Source organism: Cnephaeus nilssonii (genome assembly GCF_951640355.1).
Source record: "Cnephaeus nilssonii genome assembly, chromosome: 14".
Classification (NCBI taxonomy): Eukaryota; Metazoa; Chordata; class Mammalia; order Chiroptera; family Vespertilionidae; genus Cnephaeus; species Cnephaeus nilssonii.
The window spans coordinates 18,865,965-18,888,271 of NC_137085.1; the positions used below are offsets into that span (position 1 = coordinate 18,865,965).

Consider the following 22,307-nt stretch of genomic DNA (forward strand, 5'->3'; position numbering starts at 1 on the left):
CCTTCAAAGCACAGGCAGTGCTCTGCGGAGACCACAAATCCCCTCATTGTTATGGAGTTAATTGTTGACTGTTAACTACCCTATACCCACCTAAGTAAAAGAAGGATGTGTTTACCATTTTACTTTTTATCCAGTCCCAGATTTTCCCTACTTTCCTTTCTCCCGCCTCTCTAATCTATCACCAGTGGATTTCATGTAACCCACATACATCTCTTTTGATTGTAATGTATAAAATAAGGTGCAAAACTGCCATTCTCTGGAGCATTATCTCAATCCATTGAGATTTTGTTTCCCAGCAACTGTCAACAGTTTGGCTCAAATAAATTCTTCACAGGTTTGAATGTTTCTTACAGTAACACTGTCCACAGTAATAATCCTTCTCAAGACGCCCTTTCTAACGCACGTGCCAAGCAATCACATCCATCCTTATGTGTTCAAAGACAGGTTAGTATTTCTGGACTGGCGTTTATCTCTCTTTACAAATTGACTCAACTGCTTACTGGTCCTACACAGCAGATAAGGAGCTTAGGAGCCTCTCAGGACAGAAAGCTCAGGCAGAATTCACAGACCTGTTGATGTGGCCCCAGAATGGCCATCGTCACCTGCTGCGTGGCATCACCCGGAAAGTAGTTTAAAACAGCGGTCGCCAACCGGCAGTCCGCAGACCACTGGTGGTCCGTGAGGTCCAAAAGGCTGGCGACGCTGGTTTAAAAGGCAGCGGGTGTCCAGGCTCCTCCCAGATGGATCCTGACAGTCTGTGCCAGGGTCTAGGAATCCCTCCGTGGACACGGGGGTGCCTGGACCACATGTCCAGTCCTGCTGCCCAAGTGAACGGGCAGATTCCTGGGAAGCTGGGTCTTCATGCAGCGTGAGGTCCTTCCACGGAGTATAGACGCCAAGGTCACTGGACCTGAGCTGGGCAGCCCCCCCTCCTCCACAGACATGGTGAGCAGGGACTTCCCTCGGGCAGACAGTGACTAAGAAGAAACCTGCACGGGGCAGCACGGACTGGGGGTTAGGTGCCGCAAGGTTCTGCTTTTTAAGTCGTGTTGCTTGTGAATCCCCAGCTGCTTTTTCTCACCGACTCACTTCCTGAACTGTCTAAGCTCATCCTTGTCCACGGCCCCACTGCTGGCTGGCACCACGAATTTCGTGGAGAGTTTTGGACCAAGGGTGCTAAATACAATAAATAAAAGCATGCAGCCCTGAAGAACCAACTCAAAGTAATGTTCCTCGTGTGTCCATCTCACCATGGTGCTGCTGAATCCATCTGACCAGCCAACTCGACGGCAGATCTGTGAAAAGTTAACTGGGGGCTGGATTCTCAGGCTTTCTGGAAACCCTTTTTATTTCAACCCTCACTGCAAATCTTTAATATATGAATCCGAGTTCCTGTCTTGGCGACAGACTAAACTCATTAGAGTTGGCAAAGCATCTGCCGTTATCCCGGAGTGGAGTCACCTGCTGGTCACTGGGTGAGCTCAAAGCCCAGGACTGGGGTCCTGAACATTTGGGTCCATTTTCCCAAGGAGAAGCAATTGCTGACTTACTCAAAGTGTCACAAGGGAGCAAGCAAAGAAGACTGGAAGAAGCCTCAGTATAACAGCGTCAGTGCTTCAGGGGTAAGGGGAGGTGAGGGGTGTTACCCAGACTCCCCCAGGTCAAAAGGAGAGGATTGCAGGATGCGGGTGAAGGTCAGGCTTGGACGAGAACATCCGTACTCAAAGCTTCTCGGTCAGATCAGTGCAAAGGAGGAACAGCTGATCCGTGACACAGTTACTGCGGTTTTTAAAATCAACTTTAAAAACTGTCTCCTTTATGCATCTGACATAGGCTGAAAGAAGACTTTGGTTAATTTAAGAAAACACCAATGTTGGGGGGGACTACAATGGGCATGGTGCTTCCATATACATCTCATTTAACACAAGGTTTGAAATAGGTGGGCTTTGGTATCCCCATGTGTACAGATGAGGGAACTAAGTAAGGCTCGGTTTACGTGACATGCTCCAGGTCATACAGAGACATGGCCCTGCCGTGGTCTAGAAAACTAACTGGGTCCTTAGAGCATCCGTGTGTTTGGCTCTGCTCATCCCATCTGCTCAATCAAGCATCAAAACCAACCACAACGTCCCTGTTCACACATAAGAAAAAAAAAGGGAGCGGGGGGGGGACGGGACGGACGGACTCAAAGAGCAGTGATATTCCCCACCGAGTTCTCCAGGTTTCTCCCCTCCCCTGGCATTCACACCACAGCCCTCTCAACCAGGACATGTACCTTACAAGAATTAAAAGACAAAACCCTCACGTCCACTTGAGGGAAGCGCTATCATTTCTCTCTCTCTCTCTCTCTCTCTCTCTCTCTCTCTCTCTCTCTCACACACACACACACACACACACACACACACACACACACACGCCCGCATCCCCTTCCTCTGCCTGAATAAGGAAACCAGCAGTCTTCTCCCTCCACAGGGCACCTTCTCCAGTTGCATGGCCCACTCGGTCACTCTGAGACTCACATGGTCCCTTGTTCCTACTCAAATGTATCCCCCAAGGCCTGGTAGCACTGGAGCTCCTAGACTTGAGAGAGGAGAAATCAAGGGAAAAGAGATATGTGTGGCCCAAGGGTGGCCTCCGTCCTGTCTGTCCTCTCCTGCACCTCCTCAATCTCCTCATTCACTTCAACAGGAAACAAACAAACAAACAAAAAACCCTTGCTGAACCCTGGAGAAAGCGCATCTCGTTTCATTGTAGGAAGAAGGGTAAGTTTTAATTCATTCATTTTTCTGGCACTCAAGTTTCAAGACAGTGGGGCAAAGAACAGAAATTCCATTTGTATGAGGGCATGTGACAGGGGCTAGGGGAGGCTGGGGGAAGGTCTATGGGGGGGGGGAGGGAGATATATGTACTACTATATGTAATACTTTAAACAATAAAATAAAATTTTTAAAAAAAGAAATTACATTTGTATCAGGATGTTAGTTTTCTCAAAAGCCAGCCTCCAGAGTCTGTCCTGGAGTGGGTTCCACAAGGACACTTCCACATGCCCATAAATCCTGATTCATGTCTATGCTAACACAACACTGAAGCTACAAGATCCTGAACTGTCAACGGAAGCACAGCAGTATATCCACCAAGGTAAACTCATCAAGGGACGGAGGAAGCAGGTAGAGGGTTACAATTTAGAAACACTTCCATTAATAACAGTTGAAACACATTTTTATGACACGCTTAAACTTCGGTTATTGTACTACTCCGAGCACTCCCGTTCTTCAGTATTCTAATTAATCGAGTACCACAAACAAACCACATAAACAAACTCTAAAACTTTCTCTTTGAGCAAAATAGTGGATTTTCTGGTTGGAACAGAGATTATTTCAACTTCCCTATAATTACACATTCCTGGAAAATGTGTTTGAAGGGCAAATGTATAAAACTTGAGCAGCAGAGAGATATGTATTCTTAGAAGGAAATTAGCTAACAAGGATAGATCTCCCCTCATGGCTCATGAGGGCACTGTCTCCCTCAGCCCCAAGCCACCCAAAGTACTGCTGGGTGTGGGGCCCGGAACCCTAAGCTTTTGGAGCTTCACAGAAAATCTTCAAGTTTCCAATAGCTGGCACAGGATCCCTGATCAATAACCTAAGCAGAGGGTGGCTCCTATATTTCTCAAGGTCACCGAACAGCCAGTCCAGAAGCTAATTGGAGGTAGATCACACCAGTGCTGAGAAATGTGTAAAATTAAAGCATGGAACCTTCCCCTTGGCTTTCAGAAGTAAATGTTCAACATGCTCCCGTTTCCATCATTAAAATCCCTCAACACAGCCTCCTTCTAAAGTCAATTTCATCTCTATTTACAACATTTCTCATTACCCTGCTAAGCAGAGACTTGTCATGACAGCCATGATAGAAATCTGGGACATGGGTGCGGTAAGAGAGGAACAGATCTAAAAGGATGAGAGCTAGACAGTAATTATAATAATGAAGTAGAAAGTCCGGGACGTTAGCATATTATAAAAGAAACGTTTAATGTTAGTGCTATACTAAAAGGTTGAAAATTTTCGAAATTAAAAAATAAAACAGTGTACCATTTGCCCCTCCCTTGATCACCAAGTTAAGACAACCTGCTTCCATTTATGACCCTGAGGTCCTGAGGCAACGGAGTCAGAATGTGGCACTTAGGAAAGTGAAATAAATTCTGACAACAGTACCCTGAAGGCTGCAGACAGGAAGCTGTGCCAGCTGTCATGCCAGAACTATGAGATAATGGGTGTTTCACAATGTTTGTCCCATCTCGGAGCCCAGCCATCCCGCTCAGCTAGCATCTCAGCATCCCAGAGAGAATCTGAGTGAGCCCGCTGCCAGAGAAACAGCTCATCACCTCACTACAGTTTGCCAGGTAAGGCATCGGGAGACCCACGTAGTATCACTTTCGTTTTTTCCTGGCTCATGACTAATTTTATTGGAGCCGCCCAAAATAATTGCAGGACCTCCAAGACCCATGGTGTGCCCCCTCAAAGGAGGAAATCCCTTTAAGAAAAAAAAAAAAAAAAAACCTGTGTCAGAACCGGGCAGGAGAGAGCTAGCAGAGGCCAGCTGTTTTAAAAGGTGCTTGGGGGCAAGTTTCAGCCCTTAAGAAGGCTTTTCCATTTAAAGAAACAGTAAACTCCTCACGAGCTGTACCTCTTCTAGACCAGCTACTCTGAAACCTTATTATTGATCACTACAGAAATTCAGGGAGGCTGCCTAGCTGGGGGAAGAAGAGGGTTTCATTAAACTGGGAACATTCCCAGGAAGAAAAGTATGATGCTCCAGTGAATGCTCTTTAAATGAGAACAAAGCCAAAGAAACAAATCCTCTGGGATTACAACGGTGAGGGGTGGGTTAGTTCCTACCCAGCCTCCAGGCGCCTGGGAAGACGGAAGGGCGTGCCCTCGGAGAAGTTAAACTTGTTCGCGGACTCAGATATACTGTGTATGTAGAGATACAATTCGTGTGCATTCTCTTTTCAAAGGTAAATACGCTGGGGGAGGAGGGGAGGAATTTGCCAAAATGAATGGCGCTGCACTTAAAACTTCTATAGGGAAGAGTACAGATTTATCCAAGTCTAACCACTCAACCTATCAGACAGAGCCCCACGCGGGAAACTGGCTTTACGGGGCCTGGGGAGACAACCCACCATCTCTCCAAGCGAGTCACCTCCCTCTAAGGCGCCCCGCTTCCTTTGTGCGGATTGGGGAGGGACCCCGAGGGCTGGCGCGCCTCTAGCATCAGTGCGGGCGCAACTCAGGACCCGGCTGCCCGGCTGGCTCCCACGGGTCTCCCCGCCGCTCCGCTCCCTCTGCGCGCAGCCCGCCCTTTGCCTTCCGTTCGCCCGGGCCGCCAGCGCCCCCGCTCCCTCCGCACCCTCCCGGGCGCCCAGGCTTCCCACTCCCCGGGACGTCGATCCAGTCCCCCGGCCTCCATTTAGTTTCTCCAGAACTTCTCGGGGCCTCGGGTATCTCCGATTCCTGGGTGCGCGCCGCCTCCGAGAGCAGTTTATCCAGCTCTTCCACTCCCCGAAAGGGTCGAGACGGGCGGACCCTCCGGCTTTACCCAGGATAGAACTCCAGATCCTACCACCTGGAATCCCGGCGTTGGGCCGAACTTCCCGGCTCAGCTCAGACCCGGACCCCTTCTCCATCCCCGGGGCCAAAAAGGGCTGCGCCCTTTTCCCGCGTCCTCTCCCGAGTTCAGCCCCCCGGACCCCAGTCTCTCGAGTTGAGGCTCCGGCTGCCCGGGGACTCGGCTCTCCCGGCCTCGGTCTCTCGGCAAAGCTCCCCACTTCCGAAAACGCCCCCAGCGCTGCCATCCATCCAAGAAGGCAAGACCCGCGCCTCCCACGCGCGCTGAAACGGGCGGCTCCGGGCACCGCTGTCCCCGGGTCCGGGGAGGCAGCGACCACGGTAGGATTCTCAATGTTTTCGCTGTATGGTCGAGTGTGTGTGTGTGTTGGGGAGTCGTCCGAAATTTATTTTTTAAAGCATATATAAGTAAATAAGGACGGAGTAAAGCAGCCAACGGCTTGGCCCTCCCCCAAACCTAGGAATTTAAAGCCACATGGCCACAGCCCTTTCCAGCCCAGCCTCCCCCCCCCCCCCCCCCCCCACGCTCCGCTAGACAAGTGCCATAAAAGCCCCTTGAAGGTCCGAGGTGGTTCCGAGGATTCCCCAGATCACCAGCCCCTCCCAGGCCACCTTTCCCCAACGCCCGGGGTCCCCACACCTGGAGGGCGCCCCGGGGACGTGGTATGCGGGGCCGCAGGACCGACCGCTTGGACACCCACCTCTGGACGCCGAATGCCGGGGGCGCAGTCCTGGGGCTCCGCTCCCGCGCGGCGCGGCCCCTGCCTCCTCCTGGGGGCGTCGGGGAGTCTCCGGAGGAAAGCGTGCGGCAGCCCCGGGGCTGGGGCTAGAGCATCTGTCGAGAGCCGTGGCCGCAGGGAGAACTGGAGGGCTGGGAGCGCCGCCCGCCGGCTCCCGGGGCCCGCCCCTTCCCCGCCCCCTCCGGGCGCCCGGAACCGGAGGCTCGCCCCTCCGCCGGCCCAGACCCCACCGGTCCACCCACCCTAAACTCTGCGGCCTGGACGGAATCTACGCACAAACCCAGAAACGAATGAATGGATAGAACCGAGGGATGGGATGGGACGGGGGGAGGATGAGAGGGGGACACGGAGAAGGGGAGGAGCCAGGAGAGGAGGGGTTGGGCCCGTAAAGCGGGTATTTCCTAGCTGGGGAGAGGGCTCTGTGTCTGTGTTAGTGCACGGGCGAGCGTGTCGGCGTGTTGGTGTGTGCACCGGGGCACATGAGTAATTGTGGGAGCAGGGGCGCGCTCACAACGCCCGGAGCTGCGGAGTTCCTACCCCAGGGCGGAGCGAGTCCCCATCCCTCACCCGGCACCACGACCGTCTCTGGGGAAGTGCTGCCGGGGGAGTGCGGCGGCTGGGAGCGGTCGGGAGACTCCTCTTTGTGACAGCGATGGGGTCTCCGTGTGTTTGGGGGCCCTCCCTGAGGCCCCCTCTCGCCCCCCGAGGCTGAGGTGTGGGCAGGGATGCTTCATGCTGCCCCGCCCATGGGGGCCGCCGGCGGCCCAGGGTCCAAACGCCCGTGTTCACAAAGCCAGCGCTGGGGCGGGAGGCAGCTGATACACAGCCTGGGGCCCGATCTGGTGGGTGGCCAGCCAGCCGTCCCTCCCGAGCGGTCTGAAATTTCAGTCTGTGATCCCCTCCCCCGCCATGAATATTTAAATAATGCTAATGACCCTAGGAACACGGACCGTCTAGAAATCCTGAGAGGACGCACACACACAAAATCCCTACTCAGAAGACAGCATTTAAAAAGCAAGCGGTTATCTTCACTGTGCACATTCTCTGCAGGGGGAAAGAATATAAAGTCAGATTTATTGGCTTTAACTTGCCACTAGGCAAGAGATGGGGGTTTTCATGTCCCCAGGGATGCTCTCTCTCCAGCCTCGCAAGGACCTGCTGGGGAAGGTCCTGGGGTTCTGTCCTGAGAGCCAGTTCCACGTGCCAAACTCAAAAGGGAACGAAAGCTGCGGCGGTCTGGGACTTCTTTCCTCGTCTGCGCAGGTCCTTGAGTTCCGGTACAAACTGCCCAGAAAGCCTGCCCACCCTCCTGACACATGGAAGAGAGCACCCTCGGGAGAAAAGCCTTCTTTGTTCACACCTTTGCTCGGGGAAGAACAGAGTCTTCAATGGAGACATCCGCTGCTCTCCTCTGGGCTCCTGCATGTCAATAGGCTCCTTTTTCTTGGCATTTAGGAATTATTTCACCAGGCTTTCTGTGTGTTTGTCTCTCACATTCTTGAATTACAATAGGCTTTACTGACCCGTGGTTGGAGATGACATCAATCGGTTTGGGCCTCAATCAATTCCTTTTCCTGTCCTCTCCTTTCCTTCCTTCCACTTCTCATGTCATTGACTTAAGGAGTGAAATATTTGGGGGCCCTGCGTCTTGATCTATTTTTCACATTTTACTATCATGTGAAAAACTCACATTGAAATGAGCATGTTTTGGGGTACAGTTATTTATTTACATGGACTATAAACTCGCCAAGGAAAGAGTCTAACATGATCGCAGAGGGGAGATTTCATAAACGGTATTTTCACAGGTGTAGCATCACTCTCTCTTCATGTGTTCCTAAATTTGAATAAGGATAAAGTTTACAAATCAAATTTGTTTTCTTAGAAAAAGTACAGCAATTTATACTGGCTTTATTCTGAATTAGTCCTTTCCTAAAGCAATATCAATGTTAATTAATATTAATGTAATATTGGTTTAATGTTAATGTTGTCTGTTAATATTAATTTTAATATTCTGGTATGTCCTATAGACAACAATTGGGAATATTAATTTAGGAAAAGTGCCTGTTTAATACATATTAATTTACAAGAGCATTTCCTTTTCTTCCATCTTATAAGATACTAAAGAGGTAGCCATGATTAAATCAAACATCTATATATATAAAAAGCCAGTGACCGGAACGACCAGTCACTATGACGCCCACTGCAGCCAGCGAACTGGCCCAATCGGGGGGTGGGGCTGGCAGCCCCTCCACTGCAGGAGGTTGGCCGGCCAGCCCCACCCCCCCGATTGGGCCAGTTCGCTGGCTGCAGTGGGCGTCATAGTGACTGGTCCTGCCACTGATGGGCCCCCACCACCCTGATCGGCCCGCGGCCCCTCCCCCCAGCCAGCTCCACCCCCAATCGGCCCCCCAACTCTGATCAGGGGCAGGGCCAGATGGCCAACCGCCCATGGCTCCTCCCCCAGGCTGCTGGCCCCCAAGTGGTTCCCCCCCCCCCCCCGACTCCATTCGGGGCAGGGCCGGCCAGCCCACCACCAATAGCCCTCCCCACAGCTGGCCCCACCCCTGATCAGCCCCCACCACCCCGATCGGCCCGTGGCCTCTCCCCCCACCACCTCCACTCCCAATAGCCCTCCACCACCAATGAGGGGCGGGGCTGGCTGGCCAACCTCCCCCAGCCCCTTCCATAGCCCCATTTGGGGGCGGGCCAGCCAGCCAACCTCCTGCTGTCTCCTCCTCCTGACAGGCCCGGCCCCAATCCGCCGATCAGGGCCGGGCTGGCCGGACCCCACCCATGCACGAATTCGTGCACTGGGCCTCTAGTTTTTACATAAAAGGCTTAGTACATGCCAGGTGCTCAGAAATTTTTCATTTGTTCAATGAAATCAATGCCAGGGTATGAATGTCTGCATTCAAAAGTAAAAACTGTTTTCAATTAACATTTTCTCATTTTATTCTCCCCTAGGTCCACGATTCTCAATTGAGGGTGATTTGCACCACCCCCCCCCCCCCCCGGGGGCATTTTGGCAATGTCTGGAGACATGTTTCACATGGTGGAGGGAGGGTACTACTGCATCTAATAGACAGAGGCCAGGATGTTGCTAAACATCCTAAAGTATCCAGGACTGGCCTGCCCCCCAACCCCCCCCCCCCCCCCACACACACACAACAACAACAACAACAACAACAACTAAGAATTACCGCATCCCAAATGTCAAGGTGCTAAGGTTGAGCTTTCCTGCTCTGGACTCAAAGCCAGCATTAAGAACCACAGATATGAGAGCCACCTCTGTGATTACTAAGAATGCAGATTCCTGGGCTCCACCTTTACCTACTGAGTCAGAATCTCTGGGGGCAGGGCCAGGGAAACTGGATTGTAAGGGCTCCCAGGTGATTCTTAGATCATGATGGAGGGAGACACGCTGCAGATGGGAAAGGCTGGCTGTACTACCCCGTGCATGCTATGGGTTCACCACATCATAGTCCTTTAACATGGTAACAGTTATTAGACCCAAGAATATTTCATGAAAGAAGCATTTAGTCTCCTAAATGCACTTTAGAAGCACATTTGAAGCAAATAAAGGGCTACGAATTCTGTGAAAGAAACATAGCTGGGATTTGTAAATATTGAATGTTCTCAAAGGCCCTATACCATTCAGGACACAAAACCTTCTGTGGGAATTTTGCTTGGCCAGAGAGGAGAATGGATTTCTCTCACCACGGCCTAAGTGTACATTTTGCTCATGTTGTCGCTGCCACGCTGCTGGCCCACTTTAAGCCATGCCCTGAGCAGGAGTGGCTTCTGGGAGGCCCGGAAAATAGAATACAGTTAGTTACTAGAGAAACACCAAAAGTGAAGTTTATGTTTCTGGGAAAGGAATCAGCCTAGACACAGATTGACAAAGTCTCTTCTCCCCAACCTGGAAAAAAAAAAAAAAAATCTGGCAAATAATGGTCCAACAGTACCCGCATGCCCCCAAGCTTAGAAGAAGAGTAGATGCTGAAAATAAGCCTGTGAGTGGCTCAGAGAGCTGATCTGAAAACCCAGAGGAAGGGCCAAGCCTGGCATCCTGAAAGAGAATTTGCCACTTTGACCTTTAGCAAGGAGACAGAACAAAAACACCGGCTGGGTGTGATCCTCAAGGGCTAAAGGTCTCCCGCAGAAAATGAAGGTTGGTTGGGGAGGTGAGGGGACAGAATAAGAGGGAACAGCAAGCAAAACACCAAAAGGGCTGGTCCACGTCAAACCCTGAATCTGTAGGGCTTCCCCACTCAGCACCAGGTGTGGTCACTGGAAAGTTAGAAACAACCCCAATCCCAAGGGCATCCCCATGGGACTAGATGCAGGACTGAAAATCTGAGAGAAGAAACAAGCGAGGGGAAATATTTGCAGCAGACAGGACAATGGGTTGCCATCTCTCATAAGCAGAGTTCTTACAAATTAGTAAGAAAATTGCCAACTTCCTAATAAAAACAAACCAACCAGTAGCTTATGGAGAGACAGAGACCCTGTCATCTGAGAACCCTTGGCTCTTGGACTGTGTTTACTCCTGCCCTTGGCCTAGTTTGTGGTGCCTGCCTTTCCTTCATTTCCTCCCCAGGGTCTCCAGCTTCCGGTGCCCGTGTGAGCTCCTTTCCTGCCTCTTCCCCATTTATTTCCTTTCCCTGCATCCTCACACTTGGCCTTTCCTTTGCCAAACCCTCTAACATAAGGAAACGGTGACCTGATGACGTTCACCCCAGCCTCTTGGGCCTCTTTCTTCAAAAGACCTTTACAAACACGGCAACAAAACGTTCCCAAACCCAAGCCACATTTGCGCATCTGATGGCTTTCATTCTGTCCCACGTTATCACCGGGCCATGCCTTCTCTCCGTTGTCAAGGTGGCATTATGTCATCCAGACTGCCCATTGTAATATGCATTTAGTGGTACCTTTATAAAGAGAAAGCCATACATTATTCCACGCTCAAATCTTCCACAAAAAAACAGCAACTTGGGAAGCCCCGTGCTGGACAGGATGGAAGAAGAGGCTATTTGTGGAGGGGAAGAGAAGGGTGGGAAAGCGAGGGAGGGCAGAGGGCAGCCCTGGTGAGGGAAGCAAGACCACAGGGGACTACCGTGGGTCCCACATCGCGGTTCCAGAGGCCGCGAAGCTCATGTGCTCACGACAGGAATATCCTCAAGTACACATTTCTTTGATAATTAACAGAAACAAAGCCCTCCGAGGCCCAGGGTCTTTGTTTATCTCATTCATCAACTGAAGCATTTAAAAAGTCCAGTAAATACTCTGGAGCTCATGGCCTAACCAAGACACAGCATAAAACAAGGTACTTCTTACATACAGCCCTGAACTCAAATATGCCAACTATACGTGGAATGTACACAGCTGATCACAGATAGAAAGCTGGGAAGCTGCGCCCGAGGCCCGGGACGGTTCTCTGGGTAGACACGGTGAATTTGCTTCTCATTCAGGATCTGTGCTTTAAATGCAAAACCACCTTGCTTTCCAATGATGCTTAATCCCATGTCAATTTTTAGGTAAGCTAAGAATTATTTTTTAGTCTTAAAAAAATGGGACTGTAACGTTTTTTCCAGTAATTCCCAAGTGTTTCCCTCAGAACTTTTAAGTACAGGCTGTTAATTTATGGAAAGAATCCTAAGGATTTTCAGTAATATGAGGGGTGGGGGAGGGGTCAAATCTTGACATTTAAAATTGTAATAATTCTGATTATCATAGAGGTAGCCTTTGCAGTTCTCTCTGACTTACTCCTCAGCTACCCACTGAGAAAACAGGCTTTTTCCTTCTACAATGTTGAACATAATTACATACCCTAACATTAATGTACGCTCATTAAATATGATGGAGAAATACTAAGAAGACATTTAAAAGTTTGTATACACAAAGTAAGATAATTACTTACCTAAGTAACCACTAAGATGATGAAGTATTAAGATCATTTAAATATGAAGAATGTTAATAGCTTCTTCTACAGCATATTAAAACCTCTTGAAATGGGACCTTGGCCAAAGTAAAATCCCTTTAGAAACCACAATAGCTTGTGATAAAGTCAACTAAAGCAGACCTATCTACATAATCTGTGAAGATGCTCCAATTCCTTCAGTAATTACCTTTGCACCCAGCCGGCATGGGTCAGTGGTTGAGTGTCTGGTTGACCTTCAACCTATGAACCAGGAGATCACAGTCAGGGCACATGCCCAGGTTTCAGGCTCAATCCCCAGTGGGGGGCATGCAGAAGGCAGCTGATCAACGATTCTCTCTCATCATTGATGTTTCTATCTCTCTCTCCCTCTTCCTTCTGTTCTGAAATCAATGATAATTTTAAAAAATAAATACCTTAGCCTTCTCTCCAGCTCCCTTTTCCTCTCCCTCTCCTCTTCTCTCCTCCTCTTCTCCCTTCTCCTTTCTTCTCCTTGCCTTCTTTCCCTCCCTCCCTCATTCCCTCCCTCCCTCCTCCCCTTCCCTCCCTCCCTCCCTTCCTTCCTCCCTTCCTCCTTCCCTCCCTCCCTCCCTCCCTTTCTCCCTTCCTCCCTTCCCTCTTTCCTTGTTTCCTTCCTTCCTTCTGTCCTCCTTCCTTCCACCACCCTCCCTCCTCTCCCACCTTCTTCCCTTTTCTTTTTAGACCACTGTGCAGTTAATTTTACCAGCAGGCATTACAATCACAAATACCTTAAGAAGCCAGAGAGCATAGGTGAGTAAAGCTGCCAGGTCTCAGACACAGTTTGTGCCTGCTGTAAAGGACTCAGGCTCTGAGGAGCCCGAGGGCCGGACTGCTAAGTAATTCATAGGCTGGTTGAGATAAGATAGGCAAGTACCAAGAGGAGAGGTGTTCATTTAGATACAAGGTAGCTGCCGCTGCTCCTGTTTTACATCCGGCATTTTCTTTACCCGCTTGGGATAGGTAAGGGCATATCAAAGTGTCAGAGACATGAGAATTAGAGCAAGGAGGAAAATTACCTGTCACCTAAGCCACTTTCCTCATTTTACAGTAGAGCAAAGTATCAGTGAAAAACAGGGTCTGGAGCCAAAGGCCTGGGTTCGAATCCTGATCTGTCTCTGAGTAGCTGTGTGAACTTGGAGAGCTGCTCAGCCTCTCCATCTCTCAGAATCCTCATCGGTAAAAGGCAGAGCATGGGCACACCTATCAGATAAGATTGTTGGGAGCCTAATGAGATCATCCTTGCAAAGCTGTAAGCTCAGGGCCAGCCACAAGGCACGAGTTCGATGTCAGTTGTTATTAGTGAAGCAAGTGAATCCTAAGGGGGAGGGCGGGGAGGGGGTGGACAGGACTTGTGTGGAACTGCCCAGCAAGAAGGGGTCAAAGTCAGGACTCAAACCCAGGCCCCCACACTCCCTGCTCAATGCTAATTTTTTAAATATATATTTTTATTGATTTCAGAGAGGAAGGGAAAGGAAGAGAGAGAGAGAAACATCAATATGTGAGAGAATCATTGATCGGCTGCCACCTGCATGCCCCCCACTGGGGATCAAGCCTGAAACCCGGGCATGCGCCCTGACTTGGAATCCAACCAGTGACCTCTTGGTGAATGGGAATACACTCAACCAACTGAGCCACACCAGCCAGGGCTCTTTGGTATGATTATTATTTCTAAGGAAACAATAAACAACAATAACATGGGATGGTGAGAGGAAGCCCTGGTTCATTTGGTTGTAAGGCCAGAGTCCTATCTATGACCTACTTCTAATAATCTTGGCAATAAGGCCAGACAAGTGCAAAAGCAGTGGCTACCATCATTATTGGCGGCCCAGACACCCGGGATGGCTGTGCTCTTGGCACGGTTTCATGTCTATCAGCTCTATCACAGTATCCTAGAAATACTTTTTTCTCTTAGTCTTCTTGCCCATCGTTTTGCTTTGAATCTTATTAAAGCCTCCCATCCATTCTCAATATGCTGGACTACTCTGCAGACAGAAGAGGTTGCTGTGGACCTGAATTATCAGAGAGGGGGAGAGAAGGCTCCATGTTGACGTCCCTATGTGCTACAATTTGTGGCCACTTCCTGAAGGAGGCCCCTTGCAGGCACTTATGGAAGGCGTGGGTCCTACAAGGTAGGGCCATCGTCTCCCAGGGAGGAGCCCCGCAGGTGAAATGAGCAGAATCAGTGCCCCCACCACCTGCCCCCTGCTCCCTCTTCTTCTAGCTTAGCTCCACCCATTGCTTTCATCTGTCCTGGGATCACTCAGTTTGCCCTGAATCCACCAGCTCTTAACTCCTCAGCTCACACTCTGCTCTTTACCTAGCAACTCTTCCTCATCAGTCATCCCCATCCAACTCCTGCCGCCTTCAAGGCCTTTCCTTAGCCGTTCCCCAGGGCCCACCCACAATCTTCTTCCCCCTATCCCCATTATCCTGACCCTTCCTTACACAGAGGTACTCGGTGCATCCTGAAGTCCTACCTGGAACTCAGCATCTTCCTTGGAATATCCATCAAACCCACATATTTTAACCAACCGACCCCCGCCAACACACAAACACACACTCAACTTCCCTGTATTTCCTGATTTAAGAGTCCCACAATCCCCGTGGTCACCCCACCAAGAAAGGGAGGAAGAGAGGAAACAAACAAGGAAAGGAAAGAAGAAGCAAAGAAGGAAGAGAGAGAGGAAATGAGGAAGGAAGGAAGGAAGGAAAGAAGGAAGGAAGGAAGGAAGGAAGGAAGGAAGGAAGGAAGGAAGGAAGGAAGGAAGGGAAGGAGGGAGGGAGGAAGGAAGGAAGGAGAAAGGGAAGAAGAAGGGTGAAAGAGGAGAAAGGGGAGAAGAAGGGTGAAAGAGGAGAAGAGGAATGGTGGGTCAACAACTATTACAGAATAGGTAAGTTTGATAAAATCCATATGAGAAAAAGGTTTATTTTATTTTTAAAAAAAATTTTAATGGATTTTAGAGAGAAAGGAAAGGGAGGGAGGGAGAGAGAGAGAGAGAGAGAGAGAGAGAGAGAGAGAGAGAGAGAGATATCAATTTGTTGTTCTACTTATTCATGCATTCATTGTTTGTTTCTTGTATGTGCCCTGACAGGGGATCAAACTTAAAACCCTGGCATATCATGACTATGCTCTAACCAACTGAATACCAGGCTGGGGCAAAAAAGGTTTATTTTAGTCAATTTTCAAATACAATTTTAAAAACATGCTTAGAAACAGGATGCATTTTTTTATTTGAAAAAGAAAAGGGTTCTATATCTCTTTTGCAATTTCATTTCTCTTAAGAGGGATTTTCCTATGTCACTCATGGGATAAACTTAATATAAACTTGAACATTTTTTTCATATTTGGATTTTTTTTTCAAGAACAAACATATTTAAAGCACATTAAGAGTAATTTAAAATGACCCAGTGGTCGAATATTTGCCTATTTCTCAATTTAAATAAGTTTATATTTTCAAATTTTCCAAAGAATTTGACATTAATTTGAAAAATCATTCTCAAAATTTGAACCTGTTTAGATATGGTATGCCACCTATAAGAACATGCAACGCAACATTCAGCAAGTTGATTTTTTTAAACCCGGAAGTTAACAAATCCTGTAAAACATTGATATGCAGATATCTTAGGAAAAACTAAAAGAAGAAAATGCCCCAAGCTCCTGCCTGGTGGGTATAGTGGTTTCTTAATGAATACCGCAGGACATCTGTGTGCTGTATTTATTAGGAAGGTCTACTTATTCATTGTAGGTGCAGCTTTCCTTATTTACCGAAGCGGCAGCTCTGTTTCATCAGATTCATAAATCACTGCAGTGAATGATAATGAGAAATGTCCTCAGAATGCTGATAGGATGTAGAGCCAAGGGCAAGCCTGACAAACAGCCAAACCCCTGGGACAAAAACCTAGTTCTATCCCCCCAGGTCAGCTCCAGCTCTGCATCTGAAGAGCAAACACAAACAGAATTACCCAAAAGCTTCCTTATTGATCGGGAGCTGTGAGTCCTACTTTATATGTTTGCATATGAACATCATCATTTTGTCCTACCAGGCAAAGTCATGAAGGCAAGGGCTGCCTGCTTAGACCTGGGTTCTGAGTCTCCTTGCTGTGTGTCTTTGGACAAGTTACTTAGTCTCTCTGTACCTTTTCTTCCTCTTTATATTGCAAATACTCATAGTACCCATCTCTTAGGGTTGTGATAAGAATTAATTAATACAATGCCTTAAGCACCCAGGGCAATGCTTGACACACAGAACATTTTCAATGAATGGTACCTATTATTCTCCTTATTCATTTTTTTCTAGACTAAAATGCATCATGTTAGATATCTAAACGCACAGTCTCTGCGCATAGGGAGTGTATGGCGACTGATTCCGTGTCCTGCTTCCTTGTACAGATCCCTTCGGGAAAGAGAGTGCGGATTGGAATTGCCGATACCTTTTTCTTTTTCAAAAACAGACGTGAGAATGCCGAGCTAAGATAAATGTCACATCTCCATTGCTCATTTCTGAGTAAGAAGCCACTGTTAACAATGGTAATAAGCTCAAGTGGCCTCAAATAGCCCAGCTCTTGGTGTGAACATCTATTAGTGTGACAGCCTGTTCTCCCCTAGCCCATGAATCAATCATCTTGTCTGAGCACGTTTTCTCTTTTTTACTAGTATGCACAGTTTACACGTGTGTCATGATTTTCACCATGTTCACTACATGTTTTCACTGCACAGAGAAACCAAGGAGGATGGATACAGAAAAGAGATGGAAAAGCAAGGTATCTGATAATTTATCAAGAGGCGCAATAGATGCTCACTGAAACTATCTTCAGTGCTTAGAGACCTGTCTGCTTATGAATCCAACAGATATTCTTAAGAATTATACTCAAGATTTATGAGACTTCTGTGATACCTGGCTTGTTTCAGAAGGATAAGGCTTACTGTAAATGACCACAAGTTATTTTAGGAATAACGTGTGCCCATTCCAACCCTCCTGGACATTGATAATAATTTACTCATAAAATAACTGGACAGGCAAACCTCTGCCTCAGTGGGAAGCAGACTGGCAACCTTCCAAGAGCACCAAAGACCAATGGGTTCTGCCAATGGGCTCCATGTTTGGTTTGGTTGCCTTCATTCTGTGGGAAGTCACAGACTTTGGTATTTGCAAGTAAGCTCTGTTTCAAAGGTAATTAGACTGGGGCATTATCTCATAAGAACACAGACTTATCTGACGTGCATGGACAAAGACTATTTCTAGAGCTTTATCATCATTACATTATGTGCTCCTCCCACTGGAACTCTAGAAATATGCACAGGAGGAAACGTACTGGTATACCCAGGAAATACTTGTGAATATGTCACAATTTGCTGGGAGTATCCAGGCCAGTGTCCTCTATTTCAGGAGGTGACCCCTCAGAGAGAGGTGATTTTTACCAAGTCAAAGAGTTGGTAAAAGCACACACAAAAATTCATCAACATTTTAAAAATTGGGATGATGAAGCTATCTGCAGAAAATGAAATCAAGCTGACAACAATAGCCTTCCTGATTGTCTAACCACTCTGCTGTACACCAGAAACTAATATAAAATAATATTGAATGTAAAGTGTAATTAAAAAAGAATTTTTTTATTATCCCTCACCTGAGGGTATTTTTTCCATTGATTTTTAGAGTCAGTGGAAGGGAAGAAGGGAGGGAGGAAGGGAGGGAGGGAGGGAGGGAAAAAGGGAGAAAGAGAAACATTGATGTGAGAGAAACACATCAATTGGTTGCCTACTGCACGCACCTGACCAGGGCTGGGAATTGAACCTGCAACCCCAGGTACATGCCCTTGAACAGAAATTGAACCCAAGATCCTTCGGTGTGTGGGTCAATGCTCTAACCACTGGGAAACACCAGCCAGGATGAAAAAATTTTTAATTAAAAAAAAAAAAGACTTCCCAAGCCCTACCCATAATCCTCTTGAATTTCAAATGAATCTTGATTAATTCTGCAAACCTATGAACTTGGTTATTCAGATTTTATCAGCTAATCCATACTGGCAGGGGAAGGCAATGAAAAGAAATGGATGGAACTAGCCGACTGGAAAGAACCATTAGCAGATTTACCCGAGCAGTGCACAGCACACAAAATGACAGCTCAAAATTTGGCTAAAGAGCTGTATTCTTTCCAAAGAATATTGATTGGAGGAAAACTGAGCAATGTGTTCAAAGACAAGATGAAACTGTTGCTGATCACTACAGTCATTAAGAAAAGACATTCTTACAGTTTGCAGGCATTGAGAATGTCAAGAGAGAGGAAACTTTTACTACATTTTCAAACGGATTAGACGATGAACCTAGTGCTCTAGTAAAAAGAAACCTACTTAATTGGGCCACTATGGATACTCATGATTTAGTTAATCTGGCCAGTCAATTATCCAAAACAACAGAGAAAAATAACAAAAGGAAAACGAACCAGGCTCTGAATTATTGACTTAAAGCAACTCAAGTCATGAGTTTACAATTACAGTGAACATACCCATGGGAACTAAAAATCAGAAAGGGTTTTCTAACAACCGGAAAACTGGAATTTGCAATTGTTGCAAAAAACCTAGACCCTGGAAAAAAGACTGCCAATAAGATCAATTGGCTATTGGAAAAACAGCAATCTGTTGCTATAACACCAACAGGACCTAAAATGGGATAGGGCTACTCGGAGATTAAAAGCGAGGCTCTCCTCTTCAAGGTACTGAATGGGGGGCCTTAGCAAAATTGATTCTAGAACACCCACCACACACACCAAGTTCAACTTTAAGTTCAGCTGGTATTACATTACAAACACTGACAAATGGCCTAATTACAATATCATGGTCACGGTTCCTCCTTGTCCTGTGATGGCACTGTTCACGCAGCCTTGGGGACTGCAAATAGCGAGGATCCTGTCAAAACCCCCAGAGCAGCTGGACAACATGTACAAATCTGGGGTGGGTTCATATGGTGAATCCTAGATATGGATACTTAAGCTCTTCAGCTCCTGTATGTTGGGAACGAAGAAAGCATTCTCTACTAGCGCTTCCTAACAGTACCAGAATGTTAGGGGAAATAGCTAACCAACCATGCAATGCCTTTATAACTTTAAAAAGTTCTGATTGGTTAGAACAGACTGGGAAAGAAGACTGGCATTTACTGCAGCCCCTAATGGAACACAGTGGCTATGTGTGGTACCAGTCTCTGGACTTGGCTACTACCCCCAGGTTGCATAGGAAGAGGTACTACTGGGTGTCTGTGGGCTCAAGGTCATATCTGTCCTTCAGTCGCCTCTGCTGCTCACCTCCCTTTTATGAAATCGTGTTTTTCATTGGCATGATCACTTAGCAGCTATTTTTGCACCCTCCTTAGGAATTGAAGATGTGATTGCTCATATCGAAGCTCTAACGAAGTTCACTTAACAAGCTCTCCATGACAGTCATCAGAGCTGAACTCTAATAAACACTGAAATGCCTTCAATGAGGAAAGCTGCCGTACAAAATAGGATGGCATTAGATATTATCGCCGCATCTCAAGGCAGCACCTGTGCCATTAGAAAAACAGGATGTTGTGTGTATACACCCGATGAATCTGGAAGGATGACATCTATTTTGGGACATATGCAAAAACAGACAAAATCCCCGAGGGACCTCACTCCATGCAATATCTGAAACATACTAATATTAAAAAAATTATTTACTGTTTATCTACAATTCAAAGCCACTCCGGCCCCATCTTTGGGCTTCTTCTGCTTTAACTAATAGTAAAATTAATTTGCCTTCGTTAGTATTCAAAGAGAGAGGTCAAAAAGTGTCTTCTACCTGGGTTCATGGGCTCACTCTGAGATGTTTGATGAGTTACTTAACTTGACCATTTTTCTCACCACTCCTGTAAAATGGGATTAATGCCAGTTACTCCGCTCAGGGTTGTTTGGAGGATCATATGAGATGGTACATGTAAGTGCCTAGCGCAGTACTCCGCTCCTAGCAAATGCTCAGTCAGCATGAGCTATTATTGTTGGCAGGAGAACATGGTGCCGAAACAAAGTGGCAAAGAAGAAGGTGCTTGACATTGTTCATTCATCAGGAATATTCCTTATCTATTCATAGACCACTGAGAGCTGTCAATGGTTGTGACTCTATTTATTTGACTTTTATTTTATTTGACATGTAGGGAGTAACCCAAAGGAATAATAATAACCAATATTGATGCAGCATATTACAATTTACAGCAGGGCTTTTCACCTCCATTACCACGTCATAATGTAAAATGCATATTTTAAAATAATTTAGGCCCTGGCTGGTGTGACTCAGTTGGCTGAGCATTGCCCCGAGAGGGCTTTGATTTGATTCCCAGTCAGGGCACATACCTGGGTTGTGGGCTCCATTCCCAGTAGGGAGAGTGTAGGAGGCAGCCGTTCAATGTTTTCCTCTCTGTCTCTTCCTCACCCTTCCTCTCTCTCTCTCAAGTCAATAAAAACATATTTTAAGAAAATTCAAGACAGTGATTCTCAAAGAAGGGGACTGTGAAAATTTACCCAAATAGTCCTGGTACGTACTGCCAACCCCCTCTGAGATCCACTATTCTAGTTTCAATGATTTTTTTAAAGATCTACAATAAAGTATTTCCTTTGGCAAGGAAGCAAATTTAGAGCAATCTTTATGTATGTACTCAACGTAGAAAGGACTTTTGTCCTAAATGCGTCTTGTTGTCCAGAGCCCCTGCACAAAACAATTCTCAATATCATCATCATTGAAGACAAAGGGCAACTGGCTCAGCATTGCTGGCAGCAAAAGTCCCTCAGCAGGATGGTGTTTTAAAAGCAGCCTCCAAAGAAAGCTGTAACCTGTGGCCTCTATTCACGCCGGAAGAGTCTGAGTGCTTTCTCCCTTGTGTAATGAGAACATCTGCCCTCCCGGAAGAACAATCTCTGTCCCAGCAGTAAGTTTCACATAGAGACACGCAACAGCCTTTTTAATGTCGCTTGTCCACGTCCCTGATTAGGAAACGTGTCCCTTTTAAATGGTTTTACAGCCAGAATCTCCCACTTGCCTCAATGGTACCCATCTCGTCTCTTGCCTATATTCAAGTGAGAAATGTTATATATGTGCTTAGACTAATTAAGCAAGGAGGCCATTAGAAAAGGTGGCTCTAAGGCCAGGATGACCTAAATAAACAAGCCAAATCTGAGCCTATAAACGCCTGCAGGGTAGGAAATCAAAGCACTAAGGACAACCAATCACAAACAGCCCAATAGGCTTTAAGCTGCAACCATCCATCATAACTGCAGCCTCCCTTCACTCTGCATTTTCTCTCTACATGTCTCCCCACCAACATACTGCTTCTTAATGGAAGGACGTTAAGAAAAGCAAAAGCAAGAAGGGTCAGGATTCACGCAAAATTGAGGGGGTTGGATAGGAGCGGATAGGAGGTTGCTGCTAAAATACAAAAACTGGCCTGCAGGTCTCCAAACTGGCTCTGCATTGCCAAGGGCATCAAGTCTGGAAGGATCTTTGAGGGTCATTTGATGACACTTCATTTCCAGCTTCTATGCTGACTTTGGAAAAGCGACCTCCACAGAAGACATCTCCATGGCCTCCACAGCAAACAGAATTCACTATGCCTGTACCCCTATGTACTAAATACCCTTTCCTGGAAGGTGGGAGAAAAAGAGATTGGGTAACTCAGAATGTGAAGAATTTTTGGAAATAAAAAGTTTTCACATCCCCCCTCAAACTCTGAAAATATTCAGTATGCCTCAGTTTATGTTTTAACAATGTAAATAAGTACAAGGCTTCTTTCAGAGAAAAGTTCTAGTGTACTAGAATTTTCTGTGCTTCTTTTTGCTAATACTTAGTTTTTAGTCTCTTTATCCTACCTAATAATAGACAAATATGCAAATTGACCGTACCTTCGCTATGCCCATGATTGGCCAGGAGGCGCGGGGGGCGGGACTCGGGGTGGCCGGGGTGGCTGATTGGGCCAGCAGGACA

The 22,307-nt window shown here is 47.2% G+C and overlaps 1 protein-coding gene across 6 annotated transcripts in view; it reads right to left on the reverse strand.

Annotated features, from left to right (window-relative positions):
• PALM2AKAP2 (PALM2 and AKAP2 fusion) overlaps nt 1–22,307 on the reverse strand; it is a 445,326-nt gene that overhangs the window by 87,325 nt on the left and 335,694 nt on the right. Inside the window, exon 1 of one of the 6 annotated variants that reach the window (XM_079790542.1) lies at nt 6,326–6,509. The exons of the other annotated variants lie outside the window; for them this stretch is intronic. The gene's annotated coding sequence lies outside the window, so the exon portion shown is untranslated. Of the gene's footprint in view, nt 1–6,325; nt 6,510–22,307 lie in introns of those variants that run through there. 6 annotated transcript variants of the gene reach the window in all.